Here is a 12,289-nt window from a genome sequence, read left to right on the forward strand (position 1 = left end):
GGAAAGGAAAAATTAACATCTTAGCTTTGTCTAGATTTTTTATTCTAGACATACTTGCTTGTTTTCAAACACAGCTGTAAGATTTTAATCAATTTCTAATACTTGTCAAATGTAGTCCCTGAGAAATAATGTCTTCTTGTTTCACTCTGATCGTATTCTAACTCTTCAAATATTTCACCTTTTTATTTCTCAAAAGAGCTCAGTTCTCGAAACACAGAAAAGTTATATAGTCAGGTCATATTGTATTTTGCTGAATGAGTTTCTTGAATGTGATCAAAACAGACTATCAGAAATTAGGATGTTTTATTACCAACTTGAAGCAAATGTCAAATGAGAGATCCACAGACTGTGCTGAGTGCTGATGGCAAACGGAACAGAGGAACATTTCAATCTAACAGCAACTGAACAGCACAAAGCAGAATAGGCAAAATAAAGACACACATTCATCACACAAGGTAGCTGTGACTTGCATAATTAAAAGTCAATCTGTTTGCAGACTGGACCAGTCACAGAAGAACTGGATAACCCTGCTTGTTGCTCCCATATGGGATCAAAGCCTGTCTCTGTGGAGTGGACATAATACATAGAAAGTATTATGCAAAAGAAGCATAATGCCAAAATGTAGACAGTAAGACATACTTTGTCCTCCATATAGGACATATTTTATTAATGATATTTTATCATTTGACAGGACTCCCTTATTTGCACTGATTAAAAAATAGTTAAGCTTATTTTTTATCTGAACATGCAATTTCAATTATTTATCAACTTAGTAACCCAAAGACAGCAGGCTTTGACTTTTCACTCGTCATAGAGTTGGTGGTCTCATCCACAGCCTCACCAAATGAAATGTTGGTGTCCTTCGACAAGACAATGAAGCTGTAGAGCTCTCAGTGTGCAGGCCAGCAACTGTACAGCATTTTGTCTGATGTATTTGCATATATGTTTATCCATTTTATACCAGAGCACAGTAATACTGTGATCGAAATAGAAAATTTTGTTTCTCAAGTACATCTCAACTTTTATTCATCTTTGCATTACAAAATGGCCATTCAGGAGAATGAGCACTGCATATCCGAAATAAGATCTCCCTCATTTCCATTGCTTCTCAAGTTCCAGGGGCAATTTCTCTTAAACTGATCTTAGCTCTTGCTCCATATTTCACCTAAGGCAGGGTTTAGGAGGAAAAGGTCAGACTTCAGTAAAGTCAGAATAAGAATGAGATTTACTTCTCTGGAGACAAAGGAAAGACAAGTGTGAACAGAGGTTTTCCTCTGAGCAGGGCCAGACAAACTTGAGACAACTTAAATATTCAACACCCAGAATTCCTGGTCACATTAATTCACGTCAGTTTAATTTTGTTGAATGACTAAACAAATTCAGTACAACACAAAAATATAGAACATCTAACTGAACAAGGAAAGGTAATGTCAAAGAACGGATACTGAAACATTGAAAAGGTTTGTCGACGTGGGTCAGGGCCACACTGGGAGCTGCAAGATAAGTGATGGTTTACAGGACAGGAAAGCAGTACAAAAACTTTTACTCAAATAAAACTGGATTTGTTAAGCTCTGTGAATGTTGTGGTTTTGAAACACTATTACCTTGTTTACCCTCTAATTTTTCTTTACAGAGCAAGTGTTTTGGTTTTAATATAAGACAGAAGTGGCAATATCTAATAAGTGGCAGACCAAAACCCCTTAATGTGTGTCCATGGGCATAAATAAACTAAGTGACCGAGGAAACTGCACCTGTGGGCTGAGAAAAATTGGTCACGGCTATCATCAGTCATCAGGCACCACTTAGATTCTTCCACTTCCTTGTTTCATAAACAATATCTCTGCCCGAAGAATGAAAAATTGATTCTTTATAGCACTGTGCTACTTTGATTTGAAAAACTACAGTAATAACATCTCAGACTTTGCTTTGGGGTTGCATCTATTGTTGGGGCTGACAGTAAGACTTGAGTGGCTTTGTTTTATTTTAAATGATCGCTACAAACCATGGCTTGGCAGCTTGCCAGTCGTAGCTGATAGTTATATTAGTCCCCAGCGCAACACTTTTATGGCGAGATACACAAGAGCACACATGCCTTAGGGTGTGTAGGCAAACACAAACAGATGGTTAAAGAAAAAAAACAAATCAACAATTTAGGAAATCAACTGTATTTGGAAATGTTTATGGTATTGTGTCAGTTATCAGAAGAACAATCCTGTGCGTGAGAGACCACAAAACATCTAGAGTTACACAGGACCGTGCACTGCAAACTGTGTACTAATTTTGACTGTCCGGCAGCTTCTCTGTGCCTAGAAAACACACATTCACTAGTAAGACACTTTAGAAATTCTACCGGAATGGGCAGTGACCCATCAGAAACCAAATTACATTGGAAAAGCAATTACACATCTGCAGAACCTAAATGAACCTCAATCACTAACAAAAAAAAAAAAAAAAAGTCTTGCACAGTGCAAACTTATAAAAACTTTCCTTAATGCCACAGCATGGCATGAGTAATAGATTAAGTCAAACTAGGCAATAGAAAGCCAAAAAAGCTTACAATAGAGGTTGAGAGAAAAACTTAATTTCCCTTATACTCTCCGCCTACATGGTGATGAAAATAGCACCACAAATACATTTTCTCAAAGAGGCTAAAAGGATCAACTCAGGGATGGGGGAGAGAAGTGAAAGAAACTCAAAGAACATGAGAAACATCAACTGCTAATTTGCATGCCTCAGTTGTCAAGCACCTCTAAATATCCCTGCCATTTAGAAGACAAGGAGGATGAGGTGGGAACAGAGAAATTGCATCCTCAGATGCTGACAGATAAGGATAGACAGCTTAACAAACGAGATTCAAATCAGCATCCCTTGGTGGCCCAAACACAGCCCTAAATAAATGAACCTGGTCGCCTTTAATATTCAAGACTGAACCTCATTTTTCAAAGATGCACAGAGGTGGGCAGCGGGGTGGGCATCTGGTTATGATAATACGCTAACGTACTACAAAATGCATTTCAAGGCATTCACTGAAGGTTACAAGACAGCAGCAGGGTGCTGCAAAGTGTCTGCTAAGTTGTGTTTTAAGCCAGTGGAGGTAGTAGGAATGACTTCAAACGGAGGCTGCCTTGTCAGCTGCTTAATTGTTCCTGTTGTGCTAAATAAACAACTCTGACACTGGAGGATGGTGGAGGCAGGCAGGGAGGCTTTACACTAATTAATGGCCAACAACAGCCATGTGCCGTGGCCACTGTCAGAGGTGCTACAGAGAAGCACTTTTGACATCTTGGTGAGAAAAATCTGCTAACTCTGCTTAAGCTTCTTTTTTTTTTTTAATATAACAAAAAGATTTTTGACATGAATGTCATGTCAGTGTCATGAGGGGAGATGTGTCAGAGGAAAAACAAAAGGAAAAAAAAAAACAAAAACAAAACAGAAGGTCTGAAGCTTACTAGATGTTTTAGTATTGTACAGCCTTTCATTGTATAATCTGTTGGCTATTGATAATGACCTCCACACAGACACGCATTGCACTGGTTTGGGGAGCTAGATAAGTGGTTTTCTTACAGCTGGAGAAGTGGTTTGCTGTACTGCAAGAGTTGGGAAGACAAGCATCTCCAGTAGAGCAGGAAAGTAGCAGTGCTGTGACAACCGACTGCCCACATCTTGCGATGCCTGACGGCCTTAGCCATGCTTCCCCTTGAAATGGTCACTTTACTCCAAACACGCAGTGCTTGTGCACCCTGGTCACAGCAGTCAACGCACAGGCCTTGTCAGTGGCAGTGGGACACCAACACAACAACTCTGCCTCCCACAAGGAACACACAGGTCGCCCCCTCAGACCACCTCTCCCTTCCAGCATGCAGACACTCCAGCCTTTCAGTCCTTGCCACGACCATGTTAATAATCAATGAATTCATCGTCAGGGATGTGCAGGCAAAATCTTTTGGTTTCCTGTATAAACTATCTGAGAAAATTCCCAGTCAGATATCAAAACATTGTACAGCATCAAAGTTTGTAATAGACGCTAGTAAAAACAACATCAAACACCAACAGTGAACTGGTAAAAAAGTGGTTGAATCTCCACACCAGGCACTGGCATTAGACGGTTTCAAACTCTTCAGTCTGCACACATGGCTCCACACGCAATCCTCCATTCACTGCCTCTTTTATATAGTCAAGTTTAATCTCTTCTGGGAAAGTTCTTTGGATTTTAAAAAAGACAGACTACACCTAAACCACATGAGTTCATGGATTTTAACTGGAAACTTTTTCCACAGTGTCTCAGTTTCTCCACATGAATGACTCATCATTGAAAACACCTGTGCCTGCACCGCCTCTGATGTGGTCATCTCCCCTGCACCTACAGCCTCAATCTCAGCCAGCCTGTGCGAGTAGGAACAGACAGACATCTAATATAGCTGCCTTAGCGCAAAGCTTGTGTTGCCTCATCAAATGTTTTTTTCATCGATCAATACTTTATCATGTTTGGTAACCTTATTATTTTAATTAATATGACCTACACTATATATATGGCTATAACTGGCACTGGTGTAAAATGCATGCATACCTCCTCTGGACTGTCAGCCTACTGACACTTTAAGGAACAATCTTGTATAAAAATATCAGACAACATATGATAAAATAAATACAGCCATTGTCCAAGATGTACGACTAGAGAAACTTCACTTACTGCATAAATTAATTTTTTAGTTTAGAAAATATGGAAAATGGTAAACTTTTTACAACAATGATAACCAAATATCCAGTTACACATCTTTGCCAAAATCAACTGTTGAAATATGTGACCATGATATATGGCTCATGGCCAGAGTAAATAATTTGTGAGCACCACAAAACAAAACATGACAAACATGCTGCCTCTTTAAAAAATACAATGTAAAGTTCTGTGTTGGTGTTTTCACTCTAGCCTTCATCAGACCTTGTGAAGGCTACTGCCACTTAGAGAGAGAAGCAGCTCATTGAAAAGGAACAGTTTACTAACTCAAGGACAAGAGGACTAACAGGACTAACAATACCTTTCCGTCAAAGAAAAGTCCTAAATTGAAGAGTTTAGCAAGATACAGTTAGATAGTGCTGACAGTCCTGCACCACAGTACAAAAACAGCAGATGATAAACTCTCATAACTGAAATATTATGATAATGGGACATCAGAGATCGTGGGAGTACTATATAATTGCTAGTCTGAACTGCACTTAATACATTTCCTCCAAATGTTTAAATCCATCACTTAATTTGCCTTTTTACATTACAAATGAGCTTCTGCATTTACACACAAATACAAAGGCACTATCAGCATCCATTTATTCACTGGACAGATAAAAAGACTAACAGTCTAACAGCAGACCCTGAGCAAACAGCTGGGAAAAGTAGAATATCAAACACAGATGTCAATACCACCCAGTCAGAGGCACCATGGAAACCATCTAGCTCAGTCTCTATACTCTGTTAGTATTCAGAAAAACTTTGAAATGCACATATTTCCAAACTCCCAAGTAATATGAATTTTACTGCCTGGAAACTGGGGATAGTAGTATCCATCTCCATCAATCAATACTAAAGAACACTCCACTGCATGGTTTTTATGTTATGTTTGATTATTTGTGTACCATACATCCTAAAGCTACTAGCTGCAGTTCATTTCAGAACAACTTAAAAGTCAGCTTAGAGAGCTTAGAAATAAAAATAAAAAATAATGGTGATAACAAAATGATCAAAATATTTTAAAACATGATGTACATGATATATAAATAATTGTGTTAAAACATTCAAAAATACAGTATCAGTGTCCCCTTCACATAGAGCTGGTGTGCCAAAAAGTCTACTGCTTCTTCTATAGGTATCAAAATTTGTATGGGTATCTTTATTCTTGTTTTTTTTTTTTTTTTTTAAATATTAGTTCATAAGTAATTATATTTCCTTATTACAGAATTTGGGATGTTGAATGTAGCTTTATAACAACATACTGTACAGCATATGCTGCATAGCATGTAAATGCATGTCATACACTCAAATTTGTCAATTTGTCAAAGTGTATGTACTTCTGACATTTCCAGCTTTTTCAGTGGCCAGTTACATATTTGGCCCATGGCGCTAAAAGGGGACTAGATTTCAGCCCTCAGCCAGCCATGTCTAAAAGTCGGGGCAGCCAATCCTAGATTAAAGCTGTCAGACAATGACACTCCACAGTGTGCTGTACAAAGCTAGCCTTGGGCCCAAATTCACCAAGACTGAGATGGAAGAAAACTACCACGTTCCATTTGCCTGGGCTGACATCTGCTTGCTTTCACTTTATTCAAAAAGAAATATGTGCATATTAAGTTAGATCATGCAGATGGCTACCATGACAGTGAGAAATGTCTTCAGAAAATCAAACCTACCATAATGATTCAAACTGCACTGGCACATTATCTTGAATGTGTTCTTTGACTAGATGAGACTTTGTAGATTTTGTTCTGTACACGCAGGATTGAAGGACAAATAAGTTTATGAAAATATTAAATATTAATCCAGGCATCAGTCTATCTGTGTATATTTTCCCCATCCCAGCTCTCCCTATGGTGTTATTAGTGGTAATAGTACTAGTTTAGCATTTTTTATTAGATCTACTGTTAAATATGCATTTATTCATACCCCATCATACTCAAGAACATGATGCAACATACAGTAATCTTGTACAGTAGTGTTCTTAATTTATGTACTTAACATTTCTGTGCCATGTCGTTCTATGCTATGTCTGATCACCACAACTGGTCGAGAGATATTAATTTTTCATTGACATTTTGAGGAACATGAGTATGCCGAGTGAACAGCATGCAATCATTTTCTCCTTTGTTGTTGGTGTGGCTTCTGTTGATAAAATGGCAAATCTTTGTGCACTGGACCACAGCGTATATGTGTGTGTGTGTGTGTGTGTGTGTGTGTGTGTTTGCCAATATGTGATTGCAGTCAGTCCTGTCTGATTGCATGTTTTCACCGATATGTGTGAGGACGTCTGATTGTATGTCTCTGTGTTGACTGAAAAGATTTGATTTCTGAGCAATCCTTTTTGAGACACTGTCCCTTAAAAAAAATAAGTGTACATGTCGTGTGCCAGCAGGTTATTAAAAACAACAGTAATGTGTTACAAAGGGTCGACCTCTAGCAACTGTAGTAATTATGACTCAAGTAAAAGAGGAAGGTAGGTAGATAGTGTTCAGAATGACAAATTTGGCATTAAGAGGAGGTTAAGGTGGATTAAAGGGTGACAAAAAACAGCACTTTGCCGTTACTCAATTACTGTGTGAAACTTTTTGTCGATGACCATTTGACAACTTTAAATACATGTTTTAAAGAGCACAGTTTTTCCCTAACCTGAACCAAGTGCTTAAACCTAACCATAACATTTTTAATCATGCTACATCAGCATTTAAAAATAGTTAAGTGAAAAATGTTTTTCCCATGAGTATCAATTCTTGGCATTGTAAAGCACTAGGAGTCCCGGATTACCACAAAGTGGCTATAAATGTTCCAAATAGCAACCTTGAAAGATTGCTCTTAAGCTAAACAAATGTAGAGTGTTTTACATTGTACTCTCAATGCCAGTTAAACACAATGGACAAGTCACCTGGAGACAGTTGCTTCAGCAACCAGAGAAGTAGTTGTGCAGCATGTTGTACAGTTGAAGGTAACTAAAAATGATGTCCACGGCAGTGGCAGCTGGTGAAAAATGTTAGTTCAGTAACCATCCCAGTACAATTAAAGAAGAACTGCAGAGCAATAACATAAATTTCTGTTGCCATGTGAATATCTGAGAGTTTTTATTGGCTGTGCTGTGTCACTGACTGGGGGATGTTTAAAATCGAAACCAAATTGAGCTGCTGCAGGTTTTCTTTTCTTGTTTTTTTTAACCACAAATACTGATTTATATTTAATATATTATACGTTTTTCCCACAGTATTTTCTCATACACATACATGAAATAGTAATATTAATTACTTTCATTTAATAAATAAATAATTTTAAAAAAGTTTCCCGGGTGGGCAGGAGGTGGGGCGTCCTAGTGCCCTCTACTGGCCAGCCGGCACTCGTCCACAGATTAACCATCCAATGTGATCAGCTGGAAATTGCATTTTTATGCTATTTTGCCTCCACACTGATGTGATTTTGCTGCCTTACATATAAACCTCTTCATTTGGAAGTAACACCAGAGGTAATGTACATAAAATGTATGTAGTTAACAATCCCTCACTGCCTTTATTGCATTAAATAAACATTGCATTGTTACAAGTTGTGAATCATTAGGCAATAGCAAAGCAAGGACTTTGCAGTGAAATATAACTGGGCATTCCGAATTTTATGTGATGCATGAGACAGCTACAGACTTGGTTTTGGAGAACAGAACAACCCATCAGCCAAGCTCCTTGCTGTGTGAATGCTGCGTTAGTACAGTGGACTGACAGCTAGAGGCAGCCGATAAAAGGTCAAGAGCCTTGTAGGGCCTGACCACTTCAAACAGTGGAATCCCTCTTGGTGAGGATTTGAAGGAGGCAGTTCAGTTAATCTGTGTGTTGGCTATAACTTTTCAGAGAGGAGCTCAAAGATATGACACACAGAATTTAAGGGAGATGATCCCATTGCTCGGTTTAGTGACCAGACTCCACAATAAGTCTTTAGTTGACTTTTGCCTTTGGTACATTATGTTAACAGCAACAGCAACAACTAGCTACTAGTGTATAAAGGTGACAGAGCATGTCACAGGCATTATCTAGAATTATAACAGGCTACATGGCATTGCCTGTTTTTAAAGACAATATACATATTTTATGTATTGCTATAAAAACGAAAAAGGTCCAATGAAAATCTAAAAGCAGACATTGCAGCCTACAGCACCTGTGTGTGCAGTAGGTGCATATAATGCTCCCAACTGAAGAAATAAAATACAGCATTTTATCTGTTTTCCATCACAGGTCTGTACTTTTTACAGCTTGTACCTGTTGAAGATTTATACTTTTTGCTGAGTAACTACAGACGTGCTGACAAATTTGTATAGTTCTGTTATTGATGTTTTGTGTACCATTCACATTTATGGGTATTGAGTATGTTGAGTATGGGTTTGTTTATGAGCAGTGAATGGTTTTAAAGAGCCCTGGTGGGTGGCACGTTACAATACATCATAAGCTGGCTGTTAAGCATTTTGTTATTAACTGAATATAAACAGCTGCAGTTTTACAAATTCACATTCCTGACTGCAGCAAATGAATGCTTACAGCAATCAGCCCATTTGAAAAATATTTTCTACATTGGACTGAATTTCTGCAAGATGATTTTTTTTTTTTTGTTGTATAGCATAATAAGCCCAGTTACACATATTGTAGTTATAGAAATACCAATACATCATTATAACATGAAAGTGTCTTGGTATAGTAAGAAAAATATGTATTTGCAAAGAGAGTTTCATAAAGATGCACTAAAATTATGAAATATTATGTACAAATATGTGTTATGCACATTTTTCCCATGGTGAAGGCAGCTTCTGTAAGTCAATTTCTGACAAAAAGGAACTGAGAATTGCATGGAGGAAAATAATAGATTTTTTGATTGATTCTTCTATTGCTAATTATACATGTCAGAGTCCCTATTTACATAAGCTATATAAATATCAACCACAAGAAGGCCTACTTTGAATCTGCCAACATTTGTTGCTGTAAAGTTGTAATGAAGATTCTTTTTCAGTGCTAATATCCTCCTTGCCAGCTTGACATTGCATTACTCAACCATGTAATCCATAATAGACCAACACTAAAGCTGGTGATAGCAGAAAACCCCTTTGAAATTCATTCAAATGCAAGTTAATGCATCTGTGGTTAATAAATTGCCGTGCTTTAAAGTGTCAAAGAAACACACAGAGCTTAGTGCTGTAGATGAGTCATCGGTAAATCAGTTATGCAGTGGCAAGAAAAACTAAATGAACTTTTCAGCATTAACTGGTCATAAAATGATCATGTAAGTCACAATTACAGACAAACACAATGTACATCCATCCATTAGTGATAACAAACACACTGTGCTTACACTAATAATGCACAACTATTAGAATTTTTCAAGTTATTGTTTAAACAAATTTATTAAACATTCACACTGCTGGTGGAAAAATCCTTGGATTTAATAACTAGTGAAGGTTGGTTAGGATAGTTTTAATACTGATTCACTGCACTACCTAATTTTCCTCCTTTAATGTGCAAATTAGCCGTAGTATAAATACACCCTAGTTGACTATAAAATTACGAAGATGACTGCATGGTAAACTACAAATTATAGAATGACCAAATGTGATTTAAGTGAACAAAACGAATCTGCAATACGTTATCGGTTACTATTTATTTTAACTTACATTTAACTTATTTGTACTAGTAAGCAACCATAGTAAAGAACAGTTACATTTAGTTAAAGTGCCCAGAAACTCACACTTCCACTCTTGACTGGTTTCCAGACTCCTGGCTCCAATTAGCTTTATTTGATGTCTTTGCACTTAGGCCAATGACATCAACTAAAGTTCATACTTTTTCCCATATACACTGTGTGTGCCTAAATGGTATATTCAACATGGTGAAAAACAATGCTGTTATTTATGTATTAAAAAGAATTATATGCAGTTAACTACAGTGTATATAAAAATAATGAATATACCACTATTCAATACAGTCTATTTAGCCTACATTTTGGTGTCACATTAAAAATCAGGGGCTCAACGTGACTACAAGTCATTCTGAGAAAACATCCAATATTTATGGTATCTTTCAGTCTGGACCAAATTAGTACGACTACAAATAAAATAACATTCCATGATTATATATAAAAATAAGAAAGCATTAGGCTTCATGCTAAATACTCCTCATACAGCTTTATTCCTATAACCCCACCCCCACCACACAGTCACGCACACTCTGTACCTCTCCCACTGATGCCTCGTGGAACAGTGGATTTGTGACATATTATGTAAGAACGTGGTGTGAAGAGCTTTGTAGGGTGTTACATGCTTGCAGTGAGCATGTAAGTGGCTTTTGTGCTTCCACTGCTGCTGTATGCTGCACAAAACGCCTTTATCTTATTGCTGAGCTTAATAAGTGCAAAGAAAATTTCCACAATGCCAGAAAAGGGAAAAAAAATCTCTCTCAGTGGAGGATTTTATAGCTCTAGGTATGCTGCTACATTGTGGATTGTTTATGATAGTATATACAATATAAATGCAAACATGTCCAGCCACTCTATGGTGTACATTTGTATTGTATTTTTCTCTAGCCAGTTTTGTCCACCTAAATATGCAGCTATTAAAATGAAGATATATAAACATTTCCTGCAGGCATTGTTGCTTTAAGGAAATGCTCTCATTAGCTAATGGAATCTGCAATGCCTGGAGTCAAAATATGTATGTAAGTTTAGTCCAGTGCTATTATAATATAAATGCAAGTCTTTAGGGAAATGAAGTCAGTTATGGATTAATTACTGATGACGATGCCACAGCTGTTACAAACTGATTTTGAGAGGTGTTGCAAACATGGATTTTCAGAAGAACTCAGATTTTCATGGCAAATACCATATGGGAACATCAAAACCGAAGGTAACATGCCTCCCTGGCATCCCAAAACAGCAGTGCACTTTAAACTACAGAAAAATAAAGTCTAAAAACGTGGCATTTGTTATAAAGGTGACACAAGACAAAGGTAGTGAAACAGTGAAATGCCATTTCATTTGAATCATTCATTCACCTCCAAATCATGTTTATGGTAGCAAATTTCTTTTTTGGAGTTTTTAACACTGAGTGCCTTATTGGTTTTGTCTGACTTGATCTGTTTTTATCTCTGCAAGCTGACTTACAACTACCTGTGAAGTGGTGTTAATATCAGCTACCATTTTCACAATTATTTTGGTCTTTTTCTTAGCAAATTCCATAGCTGTAGGTATTTTATGGACCTTGCACAAAAAGAAGTCCCTTGTCTATAATTGTTACTCCAACCATAGGTAACTGTTCAGATGCAGACCGCAGGTTGTTCACCTCGGGAAAATAAATGTACTTTAGCATGATGGCATCACTAAAGAAAAAGTCTGCAATACCAAAATGAAAAGGAGTCATCCACCAAGAGTATCCATACCAACTTTCATAGCAAAATGGTAAGGAGTTTGATCTTAATCTAAACTAATAAATGAACAGAGTACAAACCAGACCCTGTAGTCAATTCAAATGGAATTACAAGGCTGGTATAGGTGATGATATGCTACAGCTACATGAAC

At 37.3% G+C, this 12,289-nt stretch overlaps 1 protein-coding gene across 3 annotated transcripts in view; it reads right to left on the minus strand.

Annotated features, from left to right (window-relative positions):
- The window catches only part of cadm1a (cell adhesion molecule 1a), a 309,318-nt gene that overhangs the window by 68,196 nt on the left and 228,833 nt on the right, over window positions 1-12,289 (minus strand). The window lies entirely within an intron of this gene.

The sequence above is a fragment of the Mastacembelus armatus genome, chromosome 14 (genome assembly GCF_900324485.2).
Source record: "Mastacembelus armatus chromosome 14, fMasArm1.2, whole genome shotgun sequence".
NCBI classification, from domain to species: Eukaryota; Metazoa; Chordata; class Actinopteri; order Synbranchiformes; family Mastacembelidae; genus Mastacembelus; species Mastacembelus armatus.